The 14,466-nt window shown below is 48.4% G+C and overlaps 1 pseudogene; it reads left to right on the top strand.

Moving 5' to 3' along the window:
* The window catches only part of LOC122693259, a 25,357-nt pseudogene continuing 10,891 nt past the window's right edge, over positions 1 to 14,466 (top strand).

The raw sequence follows: 14,466 nt of genomic DNA on the forward strand, positions 1-14,466 counted from the left end.
ATGGGAGCAACAGGAAGGGGCCCCGGGGCTGCAGCCCCTGCCCCTGCCCAGGATGAGGGGGGCAGACAAGCCCAGGCCCCCACCTGGGCCATCAGGGCGGGATGCAGAGCACAGGTGAGGTGGGAATGGAGGAGGCAGGACCCAGGGGCTCCTGCAGAATGAGCCCAGGCCAAGTGGAATGGAGAAGGGGGTGACAAGGAGGCTGGAAAAGTTGGGGAGGGGTCCTGCAGGGCTGGGGGCCAGAGTGTAGGGAATGAAGCCTGAAACTTTGCTTGAGTCAGACTCGCCCCAAAGCATAAGCACTTTCGGATTGTCCTCACTTCTTCCCACCACACCGTGTTCTTAAAACCTCCGATGGTTCCCCTTTGCCTCCAGGGCTGTGTCTTCTCCCAGTGGTGCAGAATGGTCCACCGGCTGGCCCAGCTGGTCTTCCTTAGCTAGCTTCCCCAGTCTTCTGTCACCCATTCTCCCAGCTGGCCCCAGAGCTCACCTGCAGTGGCTCCTCTATGCCACGGACTTCCTACAGAAAAAATCTGATGGCTTCTCTGAGTGATGGCCTCAACCTCTGAGAGGTGGGAATTAACAGAACCCTGGAGCAAAAAAGCTGGGGTTTATCCACCATTCCCATTCCTCGAGGCAGCTGGTGATGGGGTCGTGACAGCTGCTCACCTAGAGTGGACTGGCCTGAGTCACGGGTGGGCAGGGACACGCTGGTTGAGCCTTGTCTTCAGCATCGGAGAGATGAGGGGGAGGAAAGAGAAGTTTTAAGGGTTGGACATCGACTGGCCTGAAGCCTCGAAGAAATCTCTGGTCAGCCAGTTCAGGGTCCCAGTGAGATCCAGAGCCCTCTGTTTCCAGATGAGTTGTATCTCCCCAAATTGTGTATAATGGCAAAAAGTGAAGAGGAACTAAAGAGACTCTTGATGAGGGTGAAGGAGGAGAGTGAAAGAGCCAACTTAAAACTAAAAATACTAAAAAAACTAAGATCACGTCATCCAGCCCCATTACTGCATGACAAATAGAAGCGGAAAAGGTGAAAGTAGTGACAGGTTTCCTCTTCTTGGGCTCCAGAATCACTGCGAATGGTGAGTGCAGCCATGAAATCAGAAGATGATTGCTTCTTGGCAGGAAAGCAATGACAAACCTAGACAGTGTGTTGAAAAGCAGAGACATTACTCTGCTGACAAAAGTCCATGTAATCAAGGCTATGGTCTTCCCAGTGGTCATGTACAGTTGTGAGAGCTGGATTGGAAAGAAGGCAGAACACCAAAGAATTAATGCCTTTGAACTGTAATGCTGGAGAAGACTCCTAAAAGTCCTTTGGACAGCAAGGAGATCAAACTAGTCAATTTTAAGGGAAATCAACCCTGATTATTCACTGGAAGGACTGAACTGGACAGACTGTTGTTGAAGCTCCAGTAGTTTGGTCATCTGATGAGAACAGATGACCCATTGGAAAAGTCCCTGATGCTGGGAAAGATTGAGGGCAGAAGATGGCGTCAGAGGATGAGATGGTTGGACAGCATCACTGATACAATGAACATGGAACTTGGGCAAACTCTGGGAGATGGTGAAGGACAGGGAAGCCTGGCGTGCTGCAGTCCATGGGGTCGAAAAGAGTCGGACACAACGACAACAAAAATATATATATATATTTGGCTGCACTGGGTCTTAATTGCAGCATGTGTGATCTTCAGTGTGGCGCTCAAACTCTTAGTTGTGACATGGGGGACCAGGGATTGAACCTGGGCCCTCTGCACTGGGAGTTCAGAGTCTTAGCCACTGGACCACAAGGAAAGTCCTGTAGACTGTAAGTTGATAAAACTGTTGTTCAAGCCACCCAGTCTGTCCAACCATTGTGGCAGCCCCAAGACACTCATAGAGCCATCATGCAGTAGGTAGAGTCACAGCCCCTAAAGCCAGAGGGCAGGTTTGCAGGTAGTTGGGTCAAAGACTTGATTCTGGGGAGGTGTGGGGCCGCAAAGGAAAGGACGTTTGTGCTTCACCATCTCCTGGGCCTATGCCAGGACCCATAGCAGAATGTGGACTCTGCAAGCCAGATCGGGTGTCAGGGTGGAAACCCTCAGCCCCGGAACTCAGACCTCCCGAAACTGCTGGCAGCAGAAGTGGCCACAAGCCTGGCTGGAGGAGACCAGCCTCCCGCTGCCCAGGCCACACAGGCGTCACCAGGTAGGTGTCCTTCCCCAGGTCCGCCTGCCTCCCCTCCAAACCCCTGACCATCACGAGGGGCAAGTCTCGTGTGGCCTGATGATGGGCAGAGATGGATCATTTCCCAGGGAGCTGTGGCCAGGCAGGCGTGTGTCAGCAGGATCCGGGAGGAGGGGAAGTGGATATTGAGGATCTAGAGGAGGTGGTGGAACTGGGCTGGGGAAGGGAAAGGTATTGATAAGGGCATTTTCCAAATCTTGGCAAGGACACCTGGACTTGGTCCTAAGATGCCGTTGGAATGGCTCCTGGGAGACTGAGGGTGAGAGTCTGGGGAAACGAGGAGAGCTGGGGGATGTATTTGCAAGAGGATCTGCAGCTGACGGAGAACAATGAGGAAAGCCCTGGGAGGGAGCGCCCAGGCCCCCATGGCATGGCTATCACGTCTTTAGGTCTTTGCTGGGTGCTGGCTGGACACAGTTGGCTCCTTCCTTGGGGCCAGAGCAAGATGGCAGCCAGTCTTTAATGTCCAGTCTCACAAGGGACATCCTGTCACTTTGTCACCTTATATTAGAGGCAAGTCAAGTGTGCACTCAGTAGAGAGGACTTCATGAGGGCGTGGATGACAGGGTAGGGCCCTGGGGCAGTTAGAGGAGCCCCCTCAGGGAGTGGGGGTGGGCATCGCTTCACTTTTATCCCTTAGAAAGGTCAAGGGTGGGTAACCCTTCCCTGACACTCTAGACCCGAGCCTCGACCCAGGACAGAGGAGACCACTCAGATGTCTCCAGAGCTGCAGATGAGGGTGTTGACCCTGAGACCAAGACACGAAGGAACCATGAGGCCTCCCTGTTGGGTGGGGGCGTCCAGAGTCTTAAAGACCTAAGAGACAGAGTCCTTAAAAAGTTAGACATGATGTTTCGAGAGAACAGCATCGAAACATGTATATTATCTAGGGTGAAACAGATCACCAGCCCAGGTTGGATGCATGAGACAAGTGCTTGGGCCTGGTGCACTGGGAAGACCCAGAGGGATCAGGTAGAGAGGGAGGTGGGAGGGGGGATCGGGATGGGGAATACATGTAAATCCATGGCTGATTCATGTCAATGTATGACAAAAACCACTACAATATTGTAAAGTAATTAGCCTCCAACTAATAAAAATAAACGAAAAAAAAAAAAGTTAGACATGGAATCACCATGTGATCCAGCAAGTCCACTCCTGGGTGTATTCCCAAAAGAACTGAATATGGGGCTTGAACAGATATGTGTACATTCATTTCATAGCATCACTATTTTTTTTAAAAAATATTTATTATTTATTTTAGTTTTTGGCTCTGCTGGGTCTTGGTTGCTGCAAGTGGGCTTTCTCTTTGTATTTATATTACTTGTTATATTTTATTGTATTTTACCAGAATGAAAAAATTTTTAAGTCTTAAGATGCAGGGAGGCTCGTACACATCATACCCCCTTTTTTTTAACTCTTTTTAAAAATTTTTATTATTTATTTTTTTTATTGAAGGATAATTGGTTTACAGAATGTTGTTATTTTCTGTCAAACTTCAACATGAATCAGCCATAGGTATACATGTATCTCCTCCCTTTTGAACCTCCCTCCCATCTCCCTTCTCATCCTGCCGCTCTAGGTTGATACAGAGCCCCTGTTTGAGTTTCCTGAGCCAGACAGCAAATTCATACCCTTGTTTAATTCCGGAGCATGACCGCCGCCAGCACCAGCTGAATCACGGACAACCGTGAATTCGACCAAGCAACCAAGCGGTGGCGGAGGGGCGGGGGGGTGGGGGCCTGAGCGCAGCAGCCCAGCAGGTCAGCTCCCCCCTCAGCCTCCACTGCGTCCTGCAGACACCCACCCAGGGAGCGTGCTTCCTGCGTCCTCATCAGAGGGGAAGTGGCGGCATGTTCCCCTGCCCTGGGGCCCTGTCTCCTCGGCTGCTGCCGCCAACTCTAATATTGGGAAACAGGAAAGATGTTTCTGGTTGTGAGTTGTTGGAAACTCAACTAGCTGGCTGGAAGGATAAATGGATGGAAAAACAAAATTCTTTAGGGTTCGGCCTGACCCTGACCCTCACCGGGGCCTGGTGGACCCTCTGGAGGGGCTGGCCTATAGAGCCCACGTGACCAGATCTCAATGATGGGGTCCAGGGCTGAGCCTGGACACTGGGAGCTGTTGTGGGAGGTGGGTCCCCCCCCCCCACCAGGGTGCAGAGATAGCTAACCATTGCTGCCACAGAGATAGCTAACCACAGAGATAGCTATCCACTGCTGCCAGGTGTGGCCCCTGCAGTGGCCCTGTGTGGCAGTGTAGGCAAGGGTGGCTAGTCCTCCAGTTTCCCTCACTGGGGGCTCTGTGTTGGCTTCTGGGAGAGAGGGAGCCTCACCAGGGTCCTGGGCTTCCTGGTCACCCTCCTAGGGTCTGGAAAATAAAATTGTGCCCAGTTGGCTTATGTGAGGAAGGAGCTGGTCGCCCACAGGGCAGAAGAGGGAGGTTGAAGGGTGAAGGGAGGACACAAAGACCCCGGAGACCACACTGGGAACTTGACCAGGCTCCTCTCAGCACCCCTTCACTATACCCCGTGTTCAGTGCCCCCAGGGCCTACGGTAATGGCTTTCCTCTGAAGCCCTCTCTCCTCCCAACCCTCCCTTGTTCCACTGGAACCCCACCATCACAACCCCAAAATTATTCACTAAAGGCAGCCAGAGCCTTCTGTCCACACTCTGCCCCCAAGCCAGCTCGGATCAAGCCCTGCTGCAGAACCCCCACTGTCCCCAGCAACATTCAGAACAGATAGACACTCTCCATGCGACAGACTGGCCACAGGGTCTGGTCTTGCCCCCTTCCATCATCTTTCCCAGCCAACTCTCAGACCACACGAAATGGCTCTGCACTCTCCACCCAGTCACCTGCTGGCCCTTCCAGGCTTGATCATGGCACCATGTGAGCCGTCGTGGGTTGCCCCCCCCCCATCCTGCCTGCCCCCTCCTCCATGAATAAGGCTCTGAGGTCTGAATCCTCTCTCCCATCAGCCCAATAGCCCACACTGGGCACTGGCGATGCTGGTGGATGGTCCAGCCGTGGACCTGGGTCATATCCCCTCTCCCTAAGGTTGGCTGAGCTCCAGGAAGGCTGAGGGTCTGGAGGAGACCCTGTCCTGAAACCTGAGTTCTCCTCCCACCTGGGCCAGGCCGCTGCCCTCTCTCTGAAGGCACTGGGTTTTACCCTGGGTGGGTGGCTTTGATGGGATCTAGACCCTGGCATTTTGGAGTTTTGCATTAACACTTTTCTAGACCACTGCTGTTCCTAGAAAATGTTCCAGCCAGCTTCTCCTTTGGTCATCCTCCTTTCACCTTGGAAGGCAGCCTTGCAAAGGGGAGCCCCCTTAGCCCCTCCTAGGCAGCAGTGCCCCCATCATTGGGCCTCCCTACACCTCCGGCTCCGAGCCCTCTGGCCATAGTGTCACCAGGCTGCCACCCAGCGGCCACTCGGGGAGTGGCCAGCTTTCTGTTTGGCAACCGGCCTGCTGGGTGGACCCACCCAGGCCCAGCTGCTTCTCCCATCTATTTTCTCCCTCACTCACTCCCTCATCTGTTCACTCATTCATTCACTTAGCAAACCACAGGGAGCCCAGCTGAGCCAGGTCCCGATGGACCTCATGGCTGGAAGGACACAGCCAAAGAAAATGCTCAGCCCTCCTCTCGTGGAGTTGACTTTCTAGCTGGGACACAGACGGGGTCAAACAACTGGGGATGGTGGGATGAATTGGGAGATTGGGATCGATATACATATACTGAAAGTGAAAAAGTGTGTTAGTTGCTTAGTCATCTCCAATCTTTGCGACCCCATGGACTGTAGCCCGCCAGGCTCCTCTGTCAATGGAATTCTCCGGGCAAGAATACTGGAGTGGGTAGCCTTTCCCTTCTTCAGGGGATCTTCCCGACCCAGGGTTCGAAGCTGGGTCTGCTGCATTGCAGGCGATTCTTTACCATCTGAGCTACCAGGGAAGCCACAAATATACACCACCATGTGTAAACAGTAGTGGGAACCTTCTGTATAGCCCAGGGAACTCAGCTCGGTGCTCTGTGATGACCTAGAGATGTGGGATGGGGGGGCGGTGGAAGGGAGGTCCAAGACGGAGGGGATATATGTATACATATAGCTGATTCAATCCATTGTAGAGCAGAAACTAACAACATGATAAAGCAATTATACTCCAATTAAAAAAAAAAAAGAGGCACTCTTTTTTGGTTTTCACGGCTCAAGGAACGATGAGCAGCAGTCTCCTGAGACACCCTCTTTTTTTTTTTTTTTTAATTTTTTATTAGTTGGAGGCTAATTACTTCACAACATTTCAGTGGGTTTTGTCATACATTGACATGAATCAGCCATAGATTTACATGTATTCCCCATCCCGATCCCCCCCTCCCACCTCCCTCTCCACCTGATTCCTCTGGGTCTTCCCAGTGCACCAGGCCCGAGCACTTGTCTCATGCATCCCACCTGGGCTGGGGATCTGTTTCACCATAGATAGTATACATGCTGTTCTTTTGAAATATCCCACCCTCACATTCTCCCACAGAGTTCAATAGTCTGTTCTGTATATCTGTGTCTCTTTTTCTGTTTTGCATATAGGGTTATCGTTACCATCTTTCTAAATTCCATATATATGCGTTAGTATGCTGTAATGTTCTTTATCTTTCTGGCTTACTTCACTCTGTATAAGGGGCTCCAGTTTCATCCATCTCATTAGGACTGGTTCAAATGAATTCTTTTTAACGGCTGAGTAATATTCCATGGTGTATATGTACCACAGCTTCCTTATCCATTCATCTGCTGATGGGCATCTAGGTTGCTTCCATGTCATGGCTATTATAAACAGTGCTGCGATGAACATTGGGGTGCACGTGTCTCTTTCAGATCTGGTTTCCTCAGTGTGTACGCCCAGAAGTGGGATTGCTGGGTCATACGGCAGTTCTATTTCCAGTTTTTTAAGAAATCTCCACACTGTTTTCCATAGCGGCTGTACTAGCTTGCATTCCCACCAACAGTGTAAGGGGGTTCCCTTTTCTCCACACCCTCTCCAGCATTTATTGCTTGTAGACTTTTGGATAGCAGCCATCCTGACTGGCGTGTAAATGGTACCTCATTGTGGTTTTGATTTGCATTTCTCTAATAATGAGTGATGTTGAGCATCTTTTCATGTGTTTGTTAGCCATCTGTATGTCTTCTTTGGAGAAATGTCTGTTTAGTTCTTTGGCCCGTTTTTGAATTGGGTCATTTATTTCTCTGGAATTGAGCTTCAGGAGTTGCTTGTATATTTTTGAGATTAATCCTTTGTCTGTTTCTTCATTTGCTATTATTTTCTCCCAATCTGAGGGCTGTCTTTTCACCTTACTTATAGTTTCCTTTGTAGTGCAAAAGCTTTTAAGTTTCATTAGGTCCCATTTGTTTAGTTTTGCTTTTATTTCCAATATTCTGGGAGGTGGGTCATAGAGGATCTTGCTGTGATTTATGTCGGAGAGTGTTTTGCCTATGTTCTCCTCTAGGAGTTTTATAGTTTCTGGTCTTACATTTAGATCTTTAATCCATTTTGAGTTTATTTTTGCTGAGACACCCTCTATAAGGCAGTGCAGGAAGTCCTGTCCGGGAACAGCGCAAGCACCAGAAGTGTTTGGAGACGGTGGAGCTTCAGGGCAGCCTGAAGAACTATGCCCCTCAGAAGGACAAATGCTTCCCAGGCACTGTCAGGCTTAATGTCCCACTTGTGGTGTCCACTCCCCGCCCCAAATATGTGTCCTGGGGGACCAGCAGCACTGTGATAAGGCCAAGGCTTGGAAATCCCCCACGGACAGCAAGGCGCTGAAGAAACTCAAGAAGAGTAAGAAGAAACAAGAGTAAGAAGCTGGTCAAGAAGCTGGCCAAGAAGTATGACCCTTTTCTGGCTTCAGGGTCTCTCTGTGATTAAGCAGATCCCACGAATCCTGAGCCCAGACCTGAACAAGGCTGGCAAGTTCCCATCCTTGCTGACCCACAGTAGGAACATGGTGGCCAAAGTTGATGAAGTGAAGTCCATGATCTGGAAGAAGTCCATGATCCAGATGAAGAAGCTGCTGTGTCTGGCAGTGGCTGTTGGCCATGTGAAGATGACAGATGGGGAGCCGTGTACAACATCCACTTGGCTGTCAACTTCCTGGTGTCATTGCTCAAGAAAAGTTGGCAGCACATCAGGGCCTTGTCCATTAAAAGCACTGTGGGCAAGCCCCAGCAACCTGTACTAAGGCACAGCTTAATAAACCATACTCCACACACACAAAAAAGAGGCAAGATTGAAACTTCCATTGAATTTATGTCAGAAAATACTTGAGATTGGTTGAATTACCTCACAATAAAAATCAAACCCATCAGACTGAAAAAGCAAAAACAACTGGGTAGATGGCAGGTAGGATGGGGAAGGGGAGGCTCCTTTTGTCCCAGCCTCACAGATTCTACCTGTTATTCTGCCTGGGGCCATGTTGTGGGTGAGAAGATGCTACTTCTGTGAGAGCAGTGGACTCCTCCCCGCCGGGATGTGGCCCGAGTCAGCAGTGGACTGCATCTGTTTCCCGGGGGTCCCCCACTCCACTCAGCTTCTGCATTCCTAACTCACCTGCAAGCACTGTCTTTTTTTTTTTAAAATAAATCATTCTTTAATTTGGCTGCACTGGGTCTTCGTTGCTGCTCGAGGGCTCTCTCTAGTTGTGGCAAGTGGGGGCTACTCTTCATTGTGGTGTGTGGGTTTTAGGGCTCATGGATTTAGTTGCTCCGTGGCCTGTGGGACCTTCCTGGACCAAGGTTGGAACCCATGTGCCCTGCATTGGAAGGCAGAGGACCTTAACCACTGGACCATCAGGGAAGTCCCTGTTTTGTTTTAACAGCTTTGTTGAGACGTAATTCACATACCTTGAAGTATTTCTTTTCCTATTTGGAACCAGTCTGTTGTTCCATGTCCAGTTCTAACTGTTGCTTCCTGATCTGCAATGCATATAGGTTTCTCAAGAGGCAGGTCAGGTGGTCTGGTATTCCCATCTCTTTCAGGATTTTCCACAGTTTATTGTGATCCACACAGTCAAAGGCTTTGTCATAGTCAATAAAGCAGAAATAGATGTTTTTCTGGAACTCTCTTGCTTTTTTAATGATCCAGTGAATGTTGGCAATTTGATTTCTGGTTCCTCTGCCTTTTCTAAAACCAGCTTGAACATCTGGAAGTTCATGGTTCACGTATTGCTGAAGCCTGGCTTGGAGAATTTTGAGCATTACTTTACTAGCGTGTGAGATGAGTGCAATTGTGTGGCAGTTTGAGCATTCTTTGGGATTGCCTTTCTTTGGGATTGGAATGAAAACTGACCTTTTCCAGTCCTGTGGCCACTGGAAGAAACCTATATGCAGGTCAGGAAGCAACAGTTAGAACTGGACATGGAACAACAGACTGGTTCCAAATAGGAAAAGGAGTATGTCAAGGCTGTATATTGTCACCCTGCTTATTTAACTTATATGCAGAGTACATCATGAGAAATGCTGGGCTGGAAGAAGCACAAGCTGGAATCAAGTTTACTGGGAGAACTATCAATAACCTCAGATATGCAGATGACACCACCCTTATGGCAGAAAGTGAAGAGGAACTAAAAAGCCTCTTGATGAAAGTGAAAGAGGAGAGTGAAAAAGTTGGCTTAAAGTTCCACATTCAAAAAACTAAGATCACGGCATCTGGTCCCATCACTTCATGGGAAATAGATGGGGAAACAGTGGAAACAGTGTCAGACTTTATTTTATTGGGCTCCAAAATCACTGCAGATGGTGACTGCAGCCATGAAATTAAAAGACGCTTACTCCTTGGAAGGAAAGTTATGACCAACCTAGACAGCATATTAAAAAGCAGAGACATTACTTTGTCAACAAAGGTCCGTCTAGTCAAGGCTATGGTTTTTCCAGTGGTCATGTATGGATGTGAGAGTTGGACTGTGACGAAAGCTGAGTGCTGAAGAATTGATGCTTTTGAACTGTGGTGTTGGAGAAGACTCTTGAGAGTCCCTTGGACTGCAAGGAGATCCAACCAGTCCATCCGAAAGGAGATCAGTCCTGGGTGTTCATTGGAAGGACTGATGCTGAAGCTGAAACTCCAATACTTTGGCCACCTCATGCGAAGAGTTGACTCATTGGAAAAGACCCTGATGCTGGGAGGGGTTGGGGGCAGGAGGAGAAGGGGACGACAGAGGATGAGATGGCTGGATGGCATCACCGACTTGATGGACATGAGTTTGAGTAAACTCTGGGAGTTGGTGATGGACAGGGAGGCCTGGTGTGCTGGGATTCATTGGGTCGCAAAGAGTCGGACACGACTGAGCGACTGAACTGAACTGAACTGAATTCACATGCCATATAATTCACTCATCTGAAGCGTACAGTTCAGTGGTTTTTAGTGTGTTCACAGCCATGCAGCTGTCACCACAGTTAATTTTTAGAACATTTCATCACTTCAAAAGAAAATCTCCTGCCTTCTGGCCCCAATCCCTCAGCCGTCCTTCCCTCCCAGCCCTAGGCAAGTGCTAATAAACTCTCTGTCTCTATGAGTTTGTCTGACTCTTTTCACTGAGCTTAATATCTTTAGGGTGTAGCTGTGTTTTAGCGGGTGTGAGGGTTTCATTCCCTTTAAAAGCTGGGTAGGTCCACCCATTGAATGGATGGACCACGATTTGTTTATCCCTTCATACACAGACGAACTTTTGGCTACTGTGATAAGGTGGCTGTGATCACCCGTTTAACAGCCTTTCACGTGGACACGTGTTTTCATTTCTCTTGGGAATAAACCTAACAGCCTTTCACGTGGACACGTGTTTTCATTTCTCTTGGGAATAAACCCAGAAGAGGAATTGCTAGGTAACATGATAATTCTTAGGGCTTCCTTGGTGGCTCAGCTGGTAAAGAATCTGCCTGCAATGTGGGAGAACTGGGTTCAATCCCTGGGTCAGGAAGATGGGAATGGCTACCCACTCCAGTACTTTTGCCTGGAGAAATCCCTGGACAGAGGAGCCTGGCGGGCTATAGTCCTTGGGGTCGCAGAGAGTTGGACACGACTGAGTGACTTACCACTTTCACTTTCATAGCAACTCTTAGTGACTAAACAATGACAACAATGGTAACTCTATATTTAATTGATGAACTGCCAGCCCCAAGAATCCTTTAATATCCACGCCTGACCTAGTCACAGCCCTGATCAAGGCCCTCTAACAGTGTCTGACCTCATAACCCAGGCCCTGTTGGCCCATCTTCTGCCCTCCACCCACTGGCTTCCATCCTGGGACTCAGCTCCCAGGCTCCCGCCCACTGCAGAGGTTTGGCAAGCGCCAGGTTCTCCACATGGAGCTCTCCTGCCTCCCTCCTGCTTTTCTTCGGGCCTCTCAGAATTCCTCCCAGAAACCCAGGCAGGCTCCCAGAAGTCCCTTCCTATTTTGCTTCCATGGCGTTTATGCAATTAGTTAATTAGAATCCACGTCTGGAGGCACCAGAAGGGCAAGTACTCTGTATTTTAAAGTACATAATAGATTGTGGTACTGATGACAACACGTAATACAATTTTTTTTTGTGGAAAAAAAAAAAAGCACACAATAGATGTTTCAAATCATTCTGTAGAAGAAGAAATTCTTTTGAGCAAAAGGCCATCCAGACCTGTTTTAATTTCTAAATAGGATTGGGATGGGCTGAGCTCCCTTTTGCCCGCCTAACATTCTGCAGTCCTCAGCTCTTTTCTGGTAAGAGTATTTTGGTTTCCCTTTGGGGTCTCTCTCCCCACTCTTAGTCTAGGGGAGGTTAGAAACCCAGACTTGGCCAGCCAGCCTGTCCTTGGCAGCTGAAGTTGATTCACGGAGGCAAATGGCTCAGGTGGGGGCAATGAGAAGTCACCCAGGCCTGCTCTCACTTGTCCGTGGAGACGCTGAGCTGGCACAGTGTGGCCAGGATTTGAGGAGAAACTGCCTAGGAATGAAGCCATGTGGAGGAAAGTCAGACTGAAACAGGAAGAGAGATGGATGACACACCTGGATTAAGTCATGCCTTATGTCCAGGTGAGTCAATACATTCCCCTGTGCATAAATCAGTTTGAACTGGGTTTCTGTACTATGTAATCAAAATATTCCTGATTAACGCAGGGTCTGCATGTGTGTGTGCTCAGTCACTTCAGTCGTGTCCAACTCTTTGTGACCTTATGGAGCCAACCATAAGGCAAGTATTCTCCAGGCAAGAATACTGGAGTGGGCTGCTGTGCCTTCCTCCAGGGGCTCTTCCCAACCCAGGGATTGAACCCGAGTCTCCCGCATCGTAAGCAATTCTTTACCACTGAACCACCTAGGAAGCCCAGTGCAGAGTCTATAGCTCAGAAAAGTTTTGCAATCTTAGCCCATTTTTCTATCAGGTGGGTTTTTTTCTTAGTGATTTGTAAGAGCAGTTAGTATATTAGGAACTTTTTTCCATATACTTTGCAAATGTTTTCTCCGGTCTGTTGTGTGCATGTTTGTATTTCTTTATAGAATGTTTTGCCATGCATAATTCCAAAAATTGTTGTATGATCAAATGTCTGTCTTTCCTCCCATAATTTATGGGTTTTAATTTTACTGTATCTTTTTAAGGCAATGCCCTTTATCAGATCAACAAGTTGTTCTTCTACTCCTAGGTTGCTAGACAATTTTTTAAAAATCACAAATGAGTGTTCAATTGTCTCAAGTCCTCCTTCTGCAGCTGTTCAGATGATTGTGGATTTTGTTTTCTTTTAACCTGTAATGAGAAGTACATTCATCAGTTCCCTGACATTGAAATCCCACTGTAAGCTCAATATGGTCAGAGATCTAACATTTTTTTGTTATATAGCTGACTTCAATTTATTAACAGTTTCTTTGGGTTTTCTGCATTCACCATCAGGAATTAGATTGGTCTTTTAACTTTCATTTTGGAGTTGAGATCATGCTAGCCTTCCATGATTTTTTTTTTAACTTTTTTTTTTTTTTGGCTGTGCCACATAGTATGAGCGTTCCTCCTTGATCTGAGGTCAAACCCATTCCCCTTTGTCATTCCCCCTGATCTGAGGTCAAACCCATTCCCCCTCAAAGCTGAGAGTCTTAACCATTGGACCGCCAGGAAGTCTCTGAAATTTTTAAGACAGGGAGTTTTCTGTTCCATAATCACAGTAAAAATTCACCTGTGAAACCAACCAGATCTGGTGTGCTTGTGTGTGAGTTTTGGCCAAACATTGTGGCAGTAACCAAAGACCATGTAAATGAGAACAAGCGGGGCTACATGCTCACCTTGCTCTGATAGGGAGGTAGCCCCCTCACTTGCATGCTGGAGAGATTCAAAGCAGACAAAGGAGGGGGCAGCTCCATCATGAAAGAGGGGCTCAGGAGGGCTCAGGTGCACCCCGACAGGGGGCTATGGGCTTGGGGAAGCGGTGGGCAGCTGACTGGAGGTGCTGCAACCCATCTGGTTGGTTACGGCAGCATACTTGACTTTCTCTGGTTGGTCCTGAGCCGGAAGTGGAGGCAGAAATTAGGGAAGCTGGCAGGTGTTGGCCAAGTCCTGGCCGTTTGGGGCTAGCTGAGTTCTGTTGGCATATCTAGTAGCTATGTGTGTGTGTGTGTGTGTGCGCGTGCACGTGTGCATTCAGTTGTGTCAGACTCCTTGTGACCCCCTAGACTGTGGCCTTCCAGGCTCCTCTGTCCATGGAATTCCCCAGGCAAGAATATCAGAGTGGGTTGCCATTTTTTCCTCCAGAGGATCTTCCCTACCCAGGGATCGAACCTGCATCTCTTGCATCTTTTGCATTGGCAGGCAGATTCTTTACCACTGCACCACCTGGGAAGCCTGCTAGTAGTCATGGTCCCAGTTTATTCAGTCTCTCTGTGTTTTTCTAGAATGTTACCCATTTCTTTTTCCCTTTCAAATGTACTGGTATCAAGTTGTTTGTAGGATTCACTAATAATTTCAATATATAATATTTCTTTTACATGTTTTTCTCTTTCATTGCAGATTCATGTCTTTTCTCATTGTCCTGTTGGACATGTTAGTGGTGTGATGACATGACACGTCTTTTTAAAGTACCAGTTTTTAAAGTTAAGTAATTTATTCGTTTACTTTTGGCCATGTTGCATGACCTGTGGGATCTTTGTTCCCCAACCAAGGATCGAACGTGCACCCCCTGAATTGGGAGCACAAAGTCTTAACCACTGAGCCATCAAGGAAGTCCCCTAAGGTACCAGTTCTGAG

Source organism: Cervus elaphus, chromosome 5, assembly GCF_910594005.1.
Source record: "Cervus elaphus chromosome 5, mCerEla1.1, whole genome shotgun sequence".
NCBI lineage: Eukaryota > Metazoa > Chordata > Mammalia > Artiodactyla > Cervidae > Cervus > Cervus elaphus.